This window comes from Mustela lutreola, chromosome 1 (genome assembly GCF_030435805.1).
Source record: "Mustela lutreola isolate mMusLut2 chromosome 1, mMusLut2.pri, whole genome shotgun sequence".
NCBI lineage: Eukaryota > Metazoa > Chordata > Mammalia > Carnivora > Mustelidae > Mustela > Mustela lutreola.
In genome coordinates, this window is record NC_081290.1 from 230,058,235 (window position 1) to 230,078,251 (window position 20,017).

Consider the following 20,017-nt stretch of genomic DNA (forward strand, 5'->3'; position numbering starts at 1 on the left):
GGACCAGATACAGTCCCCTGTCCGGCTGTCTCCCAGAGGTCTGCAGAGTGTTGGATCCTGAGCCCCGGGGAAGGATGGGGAGCACACATAAGGAAGTCCTTCTCCCCAGCTCAGCTGTCCTATTCAGGAGGCTGGGTCCCACAGGTCCTACAGGAGACTCTGGCCTGTGTCCCTGGGTAGGTGAGGGGGAGGGGAGTGGTTGGGGTCCATGGGCAGAAGGACACAGTCATCCCCCCTTCCACTTCCCAGAGGGTACCAGGAGATGTCAGTCAAGGTGGTTCTGATCTCTGATGTGGATGCTACTTTATTTCTGGGGGCTAGGTGCCCACTCTGGGAGCAGCCTGCAGCTTGTCACAGAGTGCTCGGTCAAAGCCACTCTGCCCGTGAGGAGGCACAGGGGGAGAGGAGTGGGCTGTGCCCAGCTTCCCTTCCCTCAGCGTTTTGAGGGGCCTTCTCAATGCCCTGGTTCCTGAGAGGCTCCCAGATGGTGTCCTGGCTCAAGTAGGGCTGGGGTCTCCAGAGACAGCTGGACTCAGCCAGCAACCAGGGGTGTCACAGACGCTCCCTCCTCTTAGGTTGGCGTGGGGGCAGGGGAGCAGGAACAGGCAGGCAGAAGGATATAATGGAACAGGAAAGTCATTTTAAGCAGTTTATTGAAAGAAGAGCCAGGAAGCATAAGCATCAATTGTCCCTCATCCTAAAAAGGCCTGACACACCCCAGTTCCTGTCCAGCTCTATCCAGTGCCTCTGCAACCTTGGATATGTGATGCAGGCTCAGCTGGAAAATGCTGATGACAAGGCCAGCCTCACAAGGCTACTGTAAGGTCAGATGAAAGGCCCCAGCAGGTGGGACATTCAGTAAGGTACTGGGCACATAGTAGGCCACCAATTCACAGGGAGGATCTAATTATGGCCCAGAGCAAAGAAATCGGATTTTTTAGTCGATGTGGTGTTTAAGCTGGAGAGAGAACATTTCTTTAAATATCCTTGGAAAGGTCAGCACAGCTTAGATGTGTTCTCAAACCTATGACCCCAGCAGAGGCGCTTCTAAGTCGCCAGGTGTTGGGGAACTTCCTTCTGGGACCAGGCAAGCCTCTGTGGCCAGGTCACCCAGGGTGTGAGGCATGACTCGGCATGTTGCCAGTGGCCCAGGGTGAGTCCCTAGTCTCCCCATCCCCATGGAAGGAGGGGAATGGGCACCTAACTCTCTTGAATGGTGAGGTTCATGTGAGAAATGATCGGTAAAACTCTACTGGGAAAAAAACACAATGGACACATAGTGGGTGCTTGGGGGCTTTCTGCAGGAAGGTGGCCCCAGGTGCTGGCCAGCGGCTTGGGGCAGAGAACCCAGCCTCTGCTTCCTTCCTGGTGTCATGGCTATGCTCTGCAGCCCTCCCTTGGTCTCAGGCTCTGGCCGGGTCAGGGACTGCTGGCTACCTCATGGTCACGGCTGACCCCCAGGCCAGCATCCCAGGGCTAGCCGCACTGCTGGCAGCTGGCAAGGCACTAGGCCCCTGCTCAGCTAAGAATAGAAGGCTTTGTGTGAATTAAGCAGCAGCCGGATCATCTCAGTCCTCCTAGCCTGGCCCACAGGGCTTTATTAAGCAGGATCTGGGGCCATTGTGGGTCCTCCCGGGTGGAGGAGGGAGAGGGTGGGTGAAGGGTGCTTGGGCTACCACAGGCTTCCTCAGGACTTCTCTCATGTTTCCACGTGAGGATGATTTTATTTTTTTTCCATAAGTAAGGCTCACTGCTCCTCCCTTCTCGTCCCTGGGGCTGGCTGGGGAGCATTACCCAGGGTTCCTGGGGGAAAATCTCTCTGAGATGTGTTCAAACAAACAAGCTGGCCTCTGAGAGGAACAAACGGATCGATGAAAATGGCTTTGTCTTCAAGGAGAGCTGATGACGGCGGTCATTTATTGAGGGCCTACTGTATGCCAGAACCTGGGCTCCACACTGGGGTCCTTGGCTCATCTAACCCTCACAGGGGCACTGCGGGAAGGTGTCCTCATGCCCACCATGTGCACGAGGACACCAAGACCCAGTTACTACTTGGCAGAGCTGAGATCAGAACCAAGATGTGTCCTTCCTCATGAGTTGGGGAAAATGTGAGAGTCCTGGTTCCTGGAAAGAGCCCTGGGCAGGGAGGACTTCATCTCAGAGCAATGACTTGTGCTTTACTTTACGTTACCCCAGGACTGGATGGGGAGGACAACAGAATAGATGTAGGCACCTGTTTGTTGAGTTGGAACGAAACCAAATCCTGTGCATCTCAGGCTCCCCTTCTGGGAAGTGGACTGAAGCTGCTTGGGGCAGGGTCATGAGGCCATAGCTCCATATTCCTGGTGTTTTGAACAGTGAGTGTCCGGGTCCCCCATTCTCTGCAGGGCCCTGGCACCTCCCAGCTCCCTTACCCCTTAGTGATTACTCCCAGTATGAAAACTGGAAGGAGTCTTAGGTCATGCTCTGGTTATACAGGTGGGAAGCCTGAGTCCCAGGAGAATAGAGGCTGGGCTGAGGTCATGAAGTAAATGTGGTGGGAACACATAGTAGGTGTTTAAGAAATCCCTTCTTTCTTCCAATGTTGCTTCCCTTGGGCTGAAGGGCTAGAGTGGAACAGGGGATAGAGTTAGCCTGATCCTAGGAGGGAGGGAAGGAGGGAGGAAGGCAGGGGCCAGTGCTGCAAGCCTATAATCCCCCAGTCCCATCTGTGTTTGCCCAAACCTTGTCTAACTCAAAGCCCCCTCTTCTGTGAAGCCTGCCTGGACTCCCTTCCCTAACTGCCCTTATAACCTCCCTCTCTACCCTGAGAGTGGGAATTTTTTTAAGCTGTGGTAAAAAAACATATAACTTAAAATTTACCATCTTTATAATTTTTTCTACTGATATTATTTATTTTTCAGAGAGAGAGAGCAAGCACAAGCAGGGGAATGGCAGGCAGAGGGAGAAGCAGACTCCCTGCTAAGCAAGGAGCCCAATGTGGTACTTGATCCCAGGACCCTGGGATCATGACCTGAGCTGAAGGCAGATGCTTAACTGACTGAGCCACCCAGGTATCCCGCAACTTAATCATTTTTAAGTGTATCATTCAGTAGTGTTAACTTTATTCACATTATTGCACAACATATCTCCAGAAGTTTTCGGCTGACAAAACTGAAATACCCAGGGCATCCAGCTGGCTCAGTCATTAAGCATCTGCCTTCGGCTCAGGTCATGATCCCAGGGTCCTGGGATCCAGCCCTGCATTGGGTTCCCTGCTTAGTGGGGAGTCTGCTTCTCCCTCTCCTTCTGCCCCTCACCCTGCTCATGCTCTCTCTCTCTCAAATAAATAGAATAAAATCCTTAAAAAAAAAAAAACCCACTAAACTACAACACCCATTTCCCTCACCTTCCAGCCCCTGGCAACCTCCATTCCATTATGAATCTGACTATTCTAGGTGCTTCATATCTGTGGAAGCCTACTGTATTCATCTTTTTGTGACTGGCTTATTTCACTTGGTATAATGTCCTCATGATCTGTCCAGGTTGTAGTGTGTGACAAGATTTCCTTCCTTTTTCATGGCTGAATAATATATTGCCATAGGTGCATACCACATGTTTATCCGTTTGTCTGTTCCTGAACACTTGGATTGTGAAGAGTGGGAGTTTTGAAGATGAATGGGCCTGGTTCGAACCCTGTCTTCTGGCATCGTTTGAGCTGTGAGTCTCAGTCCTTCGTCACTTACTGCTGAGCCTGGTGGGGTTGCAAGGATTAGAAATTGTGCATGTAAAAATGCCCAGCAAAGCAGGTTCCCAGTTGGGGTGGTATTCATCCTCATTATGCACTTTCCATCTCTGGATGGATCCCTTTTGGTATTTTGGGGACCCACATACCCAAACTCACCTTAACCCTCCTCCACAAGGCCAGCTCCGAATTTGGTGAATGAGCAGCTGGAGAGCTCCCGGGCCCAGAGAGGGACAGAGACTCACCCAAGTTCACACAGTGGGTCAGTGGCCATGCCAGGATTACACTGTCTCCACCCTTCCCGCTCAGGGAACTTCCTGCTGCGGTAGCCGGGCTCCAGGAGCCTTGTCCTCAGGTAGGCCTGGCTCTCCAGGGGCCCATGTATAATCCTGCAGCATGCAGGGCTGGGGAAGACCGGGAGCAGGGAGATGAGCATCTCAGGCTCCTCTGTGTGGGGCCTGAGGCAGGTCGCATCTGCCAGGCTCCTCTGATGGCCACCTTCTCCCAGGGCTGCAGACGGCAGTGCTGCCCCAGCGATGAGGGGCTCGTGTCTGATTCCTGCGCATGGCTCAGGCTTGCCTGAGGTCCTGCCTTGCACCTGGGAGCTCACACTCTGATTTCACTCACCTGTTCATTTGCTTACTCCTTCACTCGGTCATTTATTCAGCAGCAGCTCCCTGAGGCCTGCCGGGGTACCAAGCAGACCTTGAAGGCAGTTAGTATGGCATAGCAGTGAATATCGTGCTTTCTGGGGCTGAACTGCCTGGGTTCAAATCTGGACCCTGACCATTACCAGCTCTGTGATCTTTGCCAAACTGCTTAGCCTCTCTGTGCCTCAAATTCTAATTCCCTGAAGCAGGGATAGTGATGTTCCGGTTACTATTATTACAAATCAAAACCACCTCAAAATTTTGTGACTTTATAAAAGAACAACCATTTTGTTATCTCAGCATGTATAGGTCAGGAATCTTAAGGTGGGCTCAGCTGAGGGTTTCTGGCACCAATATAGTCAGATGGCAACTAGGGCAGCGAGGAGCTGGGGCAGCAGTGGTTGGCTGGGCCTCTCGTCGCAGGGCTCTGTTCCTAGCTGTGGGCTCACGTGGGCTTCCCCATGAAATAGCAGCCTCGGAGCTGTCAGGTAGTCCCCACAGCGGCCCAGCGCTCCAGCAGGAGTATCCCGGTGAGGGTGGCAGAAGCTGCATCACATTCGATGAGCTGGCCTGGGGAGCCTCATGGTGTATCTTCAGCCATTAGTCCAAACTCCCCGCCCAGATTGAAGTGGGGGTAGCATAGACCCTACCTTTCCCTGGGAACATTGTAGAAAGAGCATGTGGGATGACAGATACTGCTGCAGATGTCTCTGAAAATACAGTCTGCCATGGTTGTGAGAGTTAGGTGAGTCAAAACATAGGAGTCATCTAGAACAGTGACTAGGCATTGTAAATAAGTGATAGCTATAGATAATCAAGGGTGATTTTAACCATATGCAATTTACTCATGGAGTGCTGACTTTAAGACCTGATGCCCAATACAGAAGCCAGTTCACCGAACTGCAGCATTTCCCACTTGGGTATTGAGGGATCTACAGGAGTTTGATGCACAGAGGGAGATAGCTGTGTAACGGTGTGGAGTGTGGTGTTCCTGGGGCAGGGAGTTAGCTCCAGGTGGCTGGGACTCCCCTGAGATGAGGTGGGGGGGCTGGGAAGGTGAGAAAAGCTTTGCATGTAGGGCTTCTCCCAAGGGGTTCTTGGCTGTTTCTCAGGCAGAGATATGAAAGGCTGGAGAAGGGGCCTGGCTAATGAGGGAGCCACTTCTGAGGTGTAGTCAGCAGGATTTGGGAAGGTGCTGGGCTTAGGGGGTACAGGGAGAGGACAGGGATGTTGGGGCGCATGCCCAGGTGTTTGCCCAGAGCATTTGCATCCATTTTGCATGTGATATACGTACCCACCCTCACTTGCCTTTTTCTCCCCTTCTGGTATATTGGATACTTTGCAGTTTTCCTCTGCTGCAAGGGGAGATAAAAGGGTGGGAGTGTGCCTGCCTTGGCAGAGGGGTCTGGGGGAACCTAGAAGCTAACCCTAAGGAAGCCGGCAGGGCCAGAGAACACCCAGTGGCCTCAGCCCTGCACCTCTCCTGGCCTCTCCTTCCAGCACCCCTTCCTACTCTGTAGACTTGCAGGGTCTGAGTGGAACAGATCCTGAAGGTTGTGGTGTCCTCCTCCCACTCACATCACAGATGGGGAAACTGAGGCCTGGGGACTTGCTCCACATCCCACGGCAAGTTAGTGAAGGAGCCAGCCCCAGATGCTCCATGTGGCTGCCGCACTCAGGGTGCCTCTGATTCTGTTCAGCAGGAATAAGAGCTCTGTAGGCCTGGGTTCCTCCCTGCGAGCCCCTCCAGCCCCTGCTCTGCTCCTGCAGACTCCTCCCATCCATTCTCCATGGCCTTGGCTGGGCACAGGATTTCAGTGAAAGAGAAGAAGGGCTTAGCAGTCATGTGGTCCTGGGAAATTCACCTGTCTCTCACCTGTAAAGGAGCAGCCCCCCAGCAGCCCCCCAGACCCTTCTGTCCTGACAATCAGATGGACTTGCCAAGGCTGGCTTCTGCCTCTGATGTTGGTGCTGACTCTGGGGAAGGGAACAGCCAAGGATTACTCGGTGGGGCATGTGGGCCACCATGGGGAGGCAAGGCAGAACCAGGGCTGGGGAAGGGGACTTAGTCTTGATCCTAAAAGCTCTGAGCTGTGACCAAGCTGGGCCAGCCCTTCCCTTACATGGGAGAGGGGGCCCAAGGGAAAGATCGGGGTGGGATCTGAGCAGGAGCTCCTCTGGGGGCCAACTCCCCACCTAGCACTGAAAGGGCGGGCTTCCTAGAGGAAGAGGTTATGGAAACTGAGGGGGAAAGAAGGGCAGAAGCTGCAGAACTGTGAGCTATTGCTGCCGCCCTCTGCCCCAGGCCCCTGGTGTGCAGAGGTGAGAGCCAGCCCTGAGCCCCAGCCAAGCCAACCTTGACTCTTGGCACCCATGGTGCCCATGGGGGAAGCAGAAGCCCAAGTCCATGCTGCTTCCAGGATGCTGCATCTGTGGGCCTGTCTACACCTCCACGAGCCTGTGTTTGTGCGTCCGTGTGTATTTGCCCGGGCTGCCTGTGAACATGCGCTCTGTATTTGTGTGTGCCTTCCTCTGTGTGTTTGTGCATGTGCTTGCTCGCACACATAGGGATAGAGATAGGGACAGGGGTGGAGAATGAGAGGGGCCCCTTGCTTTCCTGCAGGCCCCGGGGGTCTCGCCTTAACACGGCAGACAGGTTAGCCTGTGTCTACAAGGGGCTGTTAGAGCTCCTGGTTTTAAGCCCCAGGGGGAGGGGAGGGGCGGAGCAGAGACAACCTTTACCCTGGTAGGTGTGCGGGTAGAGGGGTGATCCAGAGCTCACCGATGGGGCAAATTCAGCAGAAAGATGAGTTCCCCAGGTGTGGGGACTTTCTCCCAGGGGCTCTTGTGTGTAGAACTTGGGCAGGATGCTAGGACTCAGTCAGATCAGGCAGTGCCTCAGCCCTTCCAGAGCCATACGGGGGCGTCAGGACGCAGCTGGACACAGCGTGGCTCCTGAAGCAGGCTGTGCAGGGCTCATGAAAACAGGAAGAGGCATGCCCGATCTACCAGGAGAGTCAAGGAAGGCTTCCTGCAGGAGGGGTTTGAACTGAGACTTGAGGGCTTTTTGGTGGGAGCTGAGGGGAAAAGGTTGGGTAACAGGTCTCAGGTAGGCCTAGGGGCTTGAGGAAGGTGGGTGGGAAGGGTGATTCTCATCTGCCAGGTCTGGAAGACTGAAGAATGGAGGTTTCTTGAGATAGGGACAGGGGTGGAGGGCACTTAGGGGAATGTGATGAATTCCTATTGGGCCACCACAGGTATGAGGTTCCCAAGCCAGGATGACCAGGGGTCACTGAATACTTGGGCTTTGAGCTTGGTCCAGAGATGGCACTGCTGGATGATCTAGGAGAAGGTGAAGGGCAAGGGAGGACAAAGGGCTCGGGAAGAAATGCTGCATGAGGCCTGGGAGAGGGAGGGGCCTGGAGACAAGGAGGGAAGCCAGAGCAAGTGATGTGCTGTATGCCAGGAATGAAGGATGTTTCCAGAAGGAGGGTGAAGCCCACCGTGTCAGGGAGAACTGAGAGCTGCCCAGTGGCCTCACTCACATGGAGGTCATGGCTGAACCTGGCAGGAACAGAGAGCTGTGGGTTTAGCAGCAGGTGGGAGGGAGGGAGAGGGGACACGAGTGTAGACATCTTTTTCAGAGGTTTGGATGAGAGGGAAGGAAGGAAGGAGAGTGCAGGCTAGAAGGGGGTGGAGGGGAACCAACTGGGTGAGACTCACACCTGTTCATTGCCACCTGGAAGGAGCCAGCCCAGCGGAGGTTGGAGGGAGGAGTGGGTGAGACGGGCTAGGAGCACCTTCTTTAGTCCTCTGCAGGGGCCAGGAGATTTTCCTGGAAGGATGGTTATATGGAGCGGGGGAGAAGGAGGTGGCAGCCCTTAGTCCTGCCCTGAGCTCTGCCAGGCTCCAGGACCTCCATCCATCTTGGGGGTGGGAGGATCAGGGAACCCTTTCCTGTGGAGACTTTTGGCGTCCTAGGAGGCAGGAACCCCACAAACTGAGCATCCTCATAAAGCAGGTTCCAAGTCAACGATGATGCTCAGGGCTGGGCGGAGTTGTGCTCCCATGTTTTTCTGTCCCAGGACTCTAGGGTTACTTTGGAGCTGCTGCAAACAAGAAAAGCCTGGGAAGGTCAGGGCAGGGATCCTCGGGCTTCCAAGGAGGACACACCCGGCTCCCTGGGGGAGCCGGGGCAGGGTTGGCCTGCAGGGAACTGGAGCAGGTGTTCACAGCCCGAGTCCCCCTCCTCGTCCTCCCTGTACACCACCTTGGGGCTGGCTCTTTCCAGGGGCAATCAACCGACGAGTCTCACCCAGTTTGTCCCCCTCCACCCCTTTCCAGTGAACACTCCCTTTCTTCCCAGTGACCAGGACGTTCTTTCTCTGGGTCTAGCCGAAGTCTGTCCTGCTGCCTGTTCCCTTCTGGTGAACTTGTTCAACCCTGCTCTGTGGAGCCAAGCTGATCAGCCGGCCTCTTTGAGTGGCGGCCAGTGTTTTTACAACTTGTTTTCATAAAGTTGGTTTGAAGTCTCCCTGCATTCCCAGAATGTCAGACCCGCCCTGATTCACAAGGATTGACCAAAACAGGATCTGAGCCAACCAGAAGAATCTGAGGACTTAGTCATTCTCCTTGGATCATCTACAGATCCTTCTGCTTTCCTTCTAATAAAAAAAAATGAAAGTTAGCTCAGATGGCCAGGAGGGGACAGCGTTCAGGGCTGTAAGCAGATCAGACCATGCTGGCCGGTAGAGGGGTCAGGGCTTAGGCTTTGCCCACCTCAAGTCCATTTTGCTGCTTGCCATATGGGGAAGCTTTAACAACTCAAAGTCTGAGCCTCAGTTTCCTTGTCTCTGAAATGGGAAAATTAATGGTACCGCTCACCTAGCTGTCTTGGGTTGGGTGATCTAGAACCAGACTGTGAGGCAAGGATTCAGGTGAGAGTGATGTATTAAGAAGTTTTCCCAGAAAAGAAGCTGCTAAGGGCATAGGGAAAGTAGAACCAGAAAGAGGAGGAAAAGTAAGAGTGGAAGGGTGCTTGGCTCAGTCTGCACGGGAGCTCTGGGGACAGGGGACCAGAGCTGACTGCCAGAGCAAGGATGCTAGAGAACTCAGACCTTTACCCAGGTGGTCGTGGTAAAGGGGGCCCCAGGGAATGACCATGACTGCAAGTGAAGGGATTCCGGCAGGCTCTGGGTCGTCTGCCCACACACTTCCATACATGTTGGCGGCTAGGAGGGATCGTGCAAGCTGGTGTGTCCCTGTATGGTAAAGGGATCCAGGGAGCATGTGTGAAGCATGACAGAGGCCTCTCCTGAGAATTCGTCTGTGGATTATATTCCAATAGAGCGTATATGGAGCTGATCACCTGGAGTCTGGCCCAGAGGAAGTTCCAATAAGGGACAGCTCTTCTTGCCTGTTAGAAAGGGGGGTGTGGGAGAGGTGCCGCACGACAGCATGGTCCACACGACATGGGGCCTTCTGAAAGCTTCCTTGTGCTTCCACTGCTCCCTCAGGCCCATGTGCTCTCTTTCCACTTCCAGAAGCAGAATCCCACAGAGCTCCCCAGCTGGGAGACCTGGCTCCAGCCTCCAGCCCTGTCTAACTTGGAACCTGAACTAAGTTCACCAGATCAGGATGGACTGAGCTGGGTAGCTGAGTGCTCCGTCACCGCTGTTAATCACTAGCACATCTGACAGGCGTCTGTGGTGCTCATACTCTGCTCAGATGTGCAGGGTGTTATTCTCACCAGGCTTAACAACTAGGGTACTGCAAGACCTATCCTGAGGCCCAGGCTCCTCCCTGCCTGCTCGCCACCCCACCCTCCCTGCCACCGCCCCAAGGAGCAGAGGGTTGACGGGCAGGCCCTGTACGAAGTGTGCAGGGCCCAGGGCAGAAATACAAATAGAGGCCCGTAGATCTCTGTTGGGTATTTGAAGGTTATAAAATAAGCCCAGACAATTAATTTGATTTTCTCACCTTGACAATTATATCTTCATGATAGAAATTGAAATATACATGTAAAGTAAGGATTTTATACAACTGAAATTGACAAAATAGCAAAGAAGACCGAACATAATTACAAGTACACATCTGGGTGTTTCGTTGGTAGGCCAGTGATGTTTCGATGAGAGGTAAGACATTACTCCTTATTCATTTCATAAAATATATTTGTTCATTTTAGCGAGATTGCCACAGTTATGGTGTTATAATCAGGATTTGCACATCATTTGAAAATTAGGTACTGATAGTAACAGTCTGAAGGATCAAAACAAAATGCAGTTATATTTAAGGTGCATGGAATTTGAGTATATTTCCATCAAAAATGTAAATTAAATGCAAAGAAAGGAGAACCTGTCTCTTCAAAAATAATTTTTATGCCTTGAAATTATGTATGGAAATCAAAACTATACATATTATAATCAATGAATATCAGATTTTAAAATAAAATCATTTGAATAGAGATGAAATATTCAACTTTTTGAACATTTATAGAATTGAAACCATTCAGTCCCAGCCTTTCATGTCAATGTAAAGAGTTTGTGTCCCTTTTCATGTCACGTTAATCAGAGTGATGTGAATTCTAAGATACCGTAGCATTCTTCAGCCACTTTGTGCATTTATTGTGGGCACCACCCTCTTAGAACCACAAAGTGGAACAGGGAGAAAAGCCAAAAATAAATAAATAATAAAGTTGCTCGGCATTCCTGGGAAACAGATACTCTGTTATGCAAGAAGCCATTGCTCTTGCAGTCTGAGAGAAAGGATTAGACAAGTTGAATTCCCCCCCCCTAAATCTTCCTGCCTCTTGGTCCCCTCCCATTCCCCCCAACCTGGGCCACCACCACCTAGTGTCCCTCTCCCCCATCAGTAACAAAGTGACCCACAGTTCTTCATCTGAACAGAATCACCTTTTGTTCTTCATGCCCAAGGAATGGAGAAGGGTTTTAGGGGGGCCTGAGTGGCGTGAGGGGAGCAGATTACACCTGCGTGTCCCACGAATATCCCGTGGCTCCTGTATGTTCTCTACTGTGTTCATTTGTGAGCGTGTTTCTGTGATGTGTGGGCTCTGGGCAGTGGCCTTTCTTCCTTGTGCCTCAGGGTGATTCAGGGGGTGGGAGGAGATCTCATCGGTGAGATCTCTATCGGACAGCTCAGAGCAGATAAATGATGGAGCTTGTCCTTTGGCGGGTGTTTCAATCTATGTGTCCGCATTACTCAATGCCTTTCATTCATATATATGCATTTTCTCATTTATTTAAAACTTGAATTTGCTTTTTCCAGCCCTTCATTTCATCATGGAATGCCAGGCCATAGGTAGTCTTGTTTTTTTGTTTTCTTTTAAAGATTTTATTTATTTGTCAGAGAGAGGGAGAATGCACACATGCATAAGCAGGCTTCCTACAAGGAGTCCAACGTGGGACTCAACCCCAGAGCCCTGGGATCATGACCTGACCTGAAGGCAGATGTTAAACCAACTGAGTCACCCAGGCATCCCTTTAGGCAGTCTTGTAATGCTGCCCCACATCCTGCAGATGAAGGAATAAAGGCTCAGAGAAGGGTACTGATGTACCTAAGATCACATAGCGAAAAAGTCCCTGGCCATGTTTCACAGTCCAGGGATGGACGCCATGTTTGAGTTTCAGGTAAAATCCAAATAGGTGTTACTGTATCCCAGGCAGCTTCTTCAGGCTCTGCTCCCCCAGCCACCTGCTGCTCAGGGCCCTGGGGGATCCTGAAGGGGTTTTCAGCTAGAAGAGCCACTTCCTGTTTGGGGCCAAGCACTTCCTTGAAGTGACTCACAGGCTCCCACTGGCCCCGTGCTGGGAAACCAAGGTGGGGGTGGAGCCAGGCTCAAGCCATGTCCCCTTCTTTCTGCCTGCCACCCTAGCTGGGGGACCCCGAGACCACACAGTGCCAGAGACTGGAGGTAGGAGGAGCTGGAGATGGAAGGAGACCACTGGACTGTTCTCACCCAGCCTGCTGGGCAGGGCTCTGAGAGTACAGGGAAACCCAGGCCATGGCGGGCAGGCGGGCAACCTCCACATCGCGTCATTCCCACATCTGCCTTCCAGGCTAGCTACCGGCCATGTGCAGGCTGACAGCAGAGGCTGGGACCCCTCAGAGAGAATCTGTGTCACTTTCTCTTCAGTGCAGAAGGATGGTGAGGTGGAAAGTGCAGGAGGCTGGGAGTCATCAACCTGGATTTGTGACACCAACTTTCTCATGAATTTGCCCCCCACCCTTCTCTGGGTCTCAGTCTCCACGTGTGGAGGAAGAATTGCTGGCTGTGGTGTTCTGTGATGGCTTGGTGTCTCAGGATGTGTGTGAAGAGATTTGGGGTTGAATTTCGGCTCTGCCACCTTGCTGGCTGTGTCCGTCTCTCAGAGTCTCCATTTTTAAATTTGAAAGAAGAATCACTTTAAGCATTTTACATAATGTAATCTTCACATCAACCCTATGAGTCAGGTTTAATACTGTTGTCATTGTTGCTATTTTATGATAAGGAGATAGAGGAATAGAGAGGTTAGATAACTTGCCCAAGGTGACACAGTAAGAGTCAAGATCCTAACTTGAACAGTTTGACCCCAGTGTGCATGCAGTAACAACTGTGTTTTGGGGGTGCCTGGGTGACTCAGTTGTTAAACATCTGCCTTTAGCTTTGGTCATGATCCCAGAGTCCTGGAATCAAGCCCTGCATCAGGCTCCCTGCTCGGCAGGAAGCCTGCTTCTCCCTCTCCCACTCCCCATGCTTATGTTCCCTCTCTTGCCGTCTCTCTCTATATATCAAATAAATAAATAAAACCTTAAAAAAAAAATGGAGAATCTCAGGTCCCGGTCTAGACCTCCTAGAAAACACTGTGTCAGACTGTGTTTTAACAAGGTCTCCAGGTGATTTGTTTGCACGCTGAAGTTTGAGAAACCCTGCTCTATTTATAGTCCATCTGTCACTTACGTCCTAACGGGAGACACGAGAAATAAGAAAGCTTTGTAGACAGTAGCACTAGGAGAAAGCTGGGGACTGCAGGTAGAGGGAGGCAGGGTTCAGGTGCCATGGGGGTCTGTGTCTGAGGAGCTCGATGTCACTTCTAAGCTCCGTCCTGCTCCAATCTGAGGCTGAGCCTTGGCCGTGTGTTTCTTGCCAGTGTATGACTTCAGGGCCCGATGGCATCAGAAAGTTCTCATGTTGGTATGGGCTTGGGCAATGGGCCTGAGCCACCACCCCTGTTGTGGGTCTGCACAGCAGCAGGAGGCCAAGGTCCCAGGCCTAGCTCTGCCTCTGACTCTCTGAGAGGCCCAGGGAGGCTCCCAGTCACGCCAGCCCTTGTGGGCGATGTGGCCGCATCCTCGCGAGCCTGCAGCACTGTCCCAGGGTTGCCTCCTCTCTCCTTTTCTTGCCATGGCCTATGGGTACCGTCTCTCCACCCAGTTCCTAGACAGGAGGGCTGCCCCTCTAGCTGTAGGAGCTGGGGATGGGGGAGGCAGCGCATGAGTCAGAAGTTAGCCACATAATTGTGGTGCCCTGGATCCCGCCTCCAGCCCCCCGGCCCTCCTTGGTAGCTGGGTTAGAAGAGCAGCTGGTTCGGTGGCTACCTCCAGAAAAGCAGGTCTCTGGGCTGCATGAAAGGACCTCAGCCTCCTCACCCCAGGAGCCACAAGTAGCCCCAGTCTCTCTCCAAGGCAGCTGGGACTTGAATTGCGTTTCTGTGAGTTCCAGAGGTTGTGGGAGTGGCTCAGGGTACTGGTTGCCCTGGGTTTAGGGTTAGGGCTCGTTTGTGGGCAGCATACGTGGAGGTAGGATTGCTTGTGTGGGGTCTGGTTGCTCACAGCTGGATCCCCCCGTCAGCTCGGCAGCTTCCCTGGGCAGCGACAAGGTGTGGCCCATCCCTGGGGCCCACACTCAGCACAAGGTGGACGCATGTGGGGACTTGCAAAGGGTCAGGTGGGAGAGAAGGCAGGGTGGACTGATGAGTGATATGACTGGGTTTGTCCCCTTGTCCCCTCAGCTGTCCCAGGGAAGTGACATCACCGCCTCTGTGGACAGGACATCCTAAGGAGCCCCGGTCACAACCACTGATACCTTCTTCAAGGTAAAGAAAAGCAAAGGGAAGTGTTGGTGGCGGGGGGGAAGGGGAGGTTAGAGACAAGCTACAGAGGGCAGCACACTGGCTGCTAATGGGGACAGCATCGTGCAGTTTACAAAAAAAAAAACAGAGTAATAATAATCAGAAGCCCTCAGTAGAGCTGTCTGGTAGACCATTCCTTCCTTTGTACCAGGGACTTGCCTAAGCCCCTGACACATATTAGCTTGTTTCATCCCCACGACAACCCATGAGGTGCTATTATTTTTCTAAAAAGATTTTATTTATTTATTTGACAGACAGAGATCACAAGTAGGCAGAGAGGCAGGCAGAGGGAGAGGGGGAAGCAGGCTCCCTGCTGAGCAGAGAGCCTGATGTGGGGCTCGATCCCAGGACCCTGGGATCATGTCCTGAGCCGAAAGCAGAGGCTTTAACCCACTGAGCCACCCAGGTGCCCCAGGAGGTGCTATTATTATCCCCACTTTATAGATAAGGAGGCTGAGGTCTGGTTGTATTATACCAATCAGTAGGTGGTAGAACTGGGTCTCAAACCCAGGCAGATTGGCTCTCAATGCACATTCTTAGTCCCTGTGATTTCCTGCCTTTAGAGCCATATATTAAACTAAGTTTCCTTGACTTTCAATTTGGGAGTTTAAAGGGCTCCCATTTCCAGGAGAGATTGGTATTTTAAAAGATAATCCTAGAGAAAGTTATGCTTCAGCCAAAGGAATGAATAGCAAATGATGGAATTGGAGGTCTTGAATCATGGAACTGGCATGAACCTTCAAGGCATGCTGGGCCAGCAAATTCCTGCAGCTTTCTTCCTCAGCATTCGAGTAAGTCCAGTTTTCTTTGGTTACAGAAGGGAGACCTAGATATTTGAAAGGAGGGAAGAAAAGGTTAGGCCCCAGTTCTCAGACATCCTGGAAGTAGAGGGGCCCCTGTCCTTCACAGGACACCACGATGAAGAGAGAGTAACAGGAAGTCCAGTATTCTGTGCTAAGGCTGAGGCCATCTTGTTCTAGACCCAGAGCAGATGTGTGTAAACAGATCTCAGGGGGTTAAGCAAAAATTGTGGGAGAAAATACTTAATTGAGACTTTTTTTAGTAACCTTTTTTCCTGTCAATTGGGAGAAGCTAATTATTCTTCAGGAGCAGAAGTGGAAAGGGCTCAGAAACGGCTGCACAGTAGCGTGGTTTAAGAGGCTCTGATCTCCTTTCCTTCCGCTGCATATTCAACCAGCTTTTCCGACTGACAGATAACCCTGCGGCCTCCTTGGTGCCAGGCCCAGTGCAGAGACACAGGCCCCCTGCACAGTGACTCCCCTCTTGGGGATGGGGACTGGGGTATCTTGTGTCCCCGTCGCCCTGTGCAGGGTCACAGACACTGGGTTCCTCAGAAAAGCTTGGCTAAATGGTTCTGAAATCCTGCCTGGTAGGCAAGGCAGCTAGGGAAGCAGATAATTACTGGGCACAGAGGCCTGCGATCATGTCTGGAGAGTTCTGCCAGATGACGGGAACACAGAGATAGGAGGCAGTGGGCATCTGGGGGGGGGGGCGCGGATCGGACTGAGCTTTGCACAGGGTCCATTTGTTAAGATGGACAGGACTTGAACTGGGGTGGTGGGGAGGGCTTTCTTGGCAGAGGGCCCAGCCTGAGCAAAAGGTGTGGAGGTGGGGAGACGGGATAATGTGGTGCGCTTAGAGCAGAGAGCTGTGAAGAGGGGTAAGGGGGAGGTGAGGCTATGCAGGTAGATATAAGGGGAAGGAAGCAAGAGAAAGATTCCTTAAGTGATAGGCCTTGCTTCTCTCCCCAACCCCAAGGGCCTGCTTGGGAAGCCCATTTGTATGATAACTGCTATTTTACATAAATAAATAAAATAAATCAATGCTCTCCATTCCCTCCGGGAGTAAAAACTGGGCAGGGACAGGTTTGCTTAGTGCAAGTCTCTGCCATACTCAGCTTTCTCCTTTTCCTCCTTCATGAGGACCCAGGGAGAGGCCTCGGAAAAAGTCAGCCTAGTCCCTGTGATTGAATCACCATGTTCCTGGGAGGGACTGGGGTGTCAGCCTAGACAAGAGGTTGATGGAAGGCTCCCCCTCACCAAGCCCCCAGGCTGATTCTTGAGGCCCTGCCAGAAGCCCTGAGAATATTTGCTCACTCTGCCTGCTCAGGGGAGAACCTGTCAGTGCCAGTGGGTAGCAGCAGTAGGGGTCCTGGCAGCTTCAGGGGGGAAGAAGTCAGCCTTCCAGGGAGGGAGGGGCCTATCACAGGATGTATGCAAGCCCACGCAGGCCCCTGTGCTGGGGAACCACCCCTAGGAGCTGTACTGGGGATTTCTACATGAGAAGGGTGGCTGGATGGAATGTTCCAGATCTTTCTCTGCTGACATTTGAAATGGTCTGAAATCCAAAGATAGTCTGAAAATCCAAGGATAGTTCTTGGATCCCTGTTGGACTGCATCAGGATTTCGTGATTGTATGAGTCTTGAGTGAGTCGATTCTAAGACCCTGGTTTTGAGAGCTTGGAGCTAGATTTTAAGTTCTGAGATGCTAAGCTCCACATTCAGAGCAAGGCCAGGTCATTCCCGTGAACTACTCAGCCTATACACATAGTCCTGACTTGGGAAACAGTGGTCCCACCTATGTCAAGAGAAGCCAGGTCCCCCGGGCAGGGTCCATTCCTGGCTCCTGTCCAGCCTGCAGCCGCAAACACGCCCGAGACCCCCGTGTCTGTCCCTGTAGGGCCTTCACTGAAGCTCGGCACACCTATCCAGGCCTCCACCAGCCTCTCCTCCCTGTCCGTCTATAAATTGCAGATCTGCTCCTGCCCTGTGGAGCTGGCCAGATGCTCTGTTGAGCGGGTGTGTGGAGGCCCTCATGCCCTGGAAAGCACCGGGCGCGGGCTGTAGCTGTAGCTGCCATTTGGGCAGCGTGCTTGTCTCCTCGAGAGGAAGGTTCGTGTCTCATTCTCTGTGAATCATTCTTGGCTCCCAGCAGGGCCTGCCACAGAGAGGAGGCTTCTTAAACATAGACTGAGGGAGCTCAAGAGCTTTAGGTAGGGGATAAATCGTCCCTGAGGCCACAGTTCCAAGGAAGCCATCCCATCCCGAGGGAGAAGCAGAGAGCCCTTTCTGCAGGAGGACAGCCAAGAGGGGCGGAAGAACTGGGGAGCCCTTCGCCGGGGTCTGGAGCCAGCCTGGAATATCAGTCTGGCTTGGCCTGCTTGGAGGGGAAGGGAAATCAGAGGTCTCCTGGCACGGAAGTGTTGGATAAACAGGCAGCCCTGGCACCACTGTGGAAAGAGACGAATAATGACCCTAATTACAGCCTGATTGATTCTTTGAGCCTCCTGCAGAGCCCAAGCTTTAGCCACTGAGCCAAAGCCAGGGATTTGTCTCAGTGGGTTTGGGTTTGGTATCTTGATGGGTGACCTGGAGGTGCCCTGCTACCCCTGGTCTCCCAGAGGGCAAGGAGTCTCCTGTTGGCAACAGACCCCCTCCCCCAGATGGTGCCCACATGGGGCTTCACTTGCTGGCTGGAGCCTGGGGCCGCCCTCAGCCCTGCTCATGCCTCTCAGCCACCAGGCTTTCCTTGTGCTATCCCCCTACCTAGAGCCCCTGTGTCCCCCCACTTTGCCACAGATCCTTCCTTATTTCTGAATTCCGCATAAGTCTGCCTTGTCCTAGAAGTCACCCTGCAATGATTAAGTGCCGGGATCCAAGGAGGCACAGGAGTTAGTGAGACCCAGAAGAGACCCTGACGTGGGCAGGGAAGGTTTCCTGGAAGAGGGGTTTTTGAGCTGAGCTCAGTAGGAGTTTTCCAGGCCTTGAAGATGGGCAGAGGGGCCCAGAGCAAAGGCCATGATAGGTACACCTGTGCTGGGCACAGGCGATGGACGAGAGGCAGTGAGGAAGGACCACAGGGAGGCTGTGTTCCCTGAGCACTATGGGGAGGTGTCCTCATAACCCTGTGCCTTTTATGCCTGAGGTTTTACTCTAGGAGAATGTTGGGGTAATCACTGTGAGTTACCAAGCCTGTGACTACCTATACCGTGGTCCTCGTCAAAGATGGTGGAGGCATGTTGGCGGGGGCAGCCCTGGCCTGGGGCTCTAACCATGTCACAGGCCTTCCTGCAGCTGTCATCGTTGTTTTGACTGTTCTAGTCAGGGCTCCCAGCGTTACTCTTGGGAAGGGAGGGGCCTCTTCTCAGACTGGGCAAGGACCATGGGGTTTGTCTTTCCCTCCTTCCTGTCTTGCCCTGTCTCTGGTTTTCTCCGGAGGCTGAAGAGAAAACAAGTGGTTAAAAGGCTGTCATCTGGTGTCATGTATCCCGAGACAGGAAAGCTGAGGCCAGAGGCTTGTGGGGTCCACCCAGCTTGCTGGTCACCCAAGGCTGGGTTGGGGTTGAGGCCAGTGAGGGCAGCTGTGGCCAAGGAGAAAGGGGGCTGTTTCTTGTGCACTCATGTGCCCCGCCTCCCTCCCCGAGGCCCTGGCAGGCCGCTGGAGAAGCTCAGGTCTCCTCCTCCTCATCAGGGGTTTCCCTTTTCCTCCCCTGGGTTCTCAGCCCTATTCCCTGCCCCTGCTCCCCTGGTGCCAACCAAAATATTGGGCTTGGCCCTTTGATGTGCAGTTTGCTGGGCGTCGTGGCCGGCACAGACATGGAAGGCAGCAGGAATGTGGGCAGACCTTCCTACCCGGGGCTGGGGCCACGGAAAGACTTGACAGTCATAGGTTCACATCTTCTCTCCTCCCCAGTTAGCAGTTTGGCCTTGAGTGAGTCACTTAGTCTCTCCCTCCTACCTATCTGTCTATTCATCAACCGACTGATATAGGTATCAAATTGAATGCACAGGTACTTAATTAATAGCCTTTGGGAAACATTTTTAGGTTTACGGAAGAATCGATCACAAAGTAAAGAACTGCTCTATACTCTCCCCTCCCCCCGCAGATGCCCTCCTTATTGACATCCTATGCTGGGGTGGTATGTTCGTTCCAACTGCTGAGACAATGCTGACACAGTATCATTAACCAAAGTCCTAGTTTCCACCAGGGTTCACTTGTGCTGTGGGACATTCTATGGGGTTTGACAAATGTCTGATGACATGCACCCATTATTAACGCATCGTATGGAGTCGTGTCATTGCCCTAAAAATCTTTCTCTCGCCCTCAACCCCTGGCAACCTCTGCTCTCTTTACTGCTCCCATGGCTTTGTCTTTTCCAGCGTGTCACAGAGTTGGAATCGTGCAGTTGTGTAGTCTTTTCTCAGACTGGCCTCTGTCACGGAATAACACGCTGTTAAGATCTCTTCATGCATGTATGTGGCTCGATTGTGCATTTCTCTCTGTCACTGAGACTGATTCTGTTCTCGGGGGGGGGGCGGTTTGTTCATCCATTCATCTAGGGCCCATGTTTCCAATGCATAAAAGAAGGCCATGGAGCTTGACTTGGGAAGATTGTCATCAGGAGATGACACAGGTATAATCCATGTCACTTTCTGTGACTAGCTTCTTTCACTCAGCCCTGTTTTCAAGATGTATTCTTGTTGTAGCATATATCC

General features: G+C 52.5%; 1 protein-coding gene across 7 annotated transcripts in view; it reads left to right on the forward strand.

The window, feature by feature from the left end:
* The window catches only part of GDPD5 (glycerophosphodiester phosphodiesterase domain containing 5), an 83,092-nt gene that overhangs the window by 15,345 nt on the left and 47,730 nt on the right, over window positions 1-20,017 (forward strand). For 5 of the 7 annotated variants that reach the window (XM_059188747.1, XM_059188734.1, XM_059188741.1 and 2 more), the window contains exon 2: window positions 14,382-14,465. The exons of the other annotated variants lie outside the window; for them this stretch is intronic. The gene's annotated coding sequence lies outside the window, so the exon portion shown is untranslated. The remainder of the gene's footprint in view (window positions 1-14,381; window positions 14,466-20,017) is intronic. 7 annotated transcript variants of the gene reach the window in all.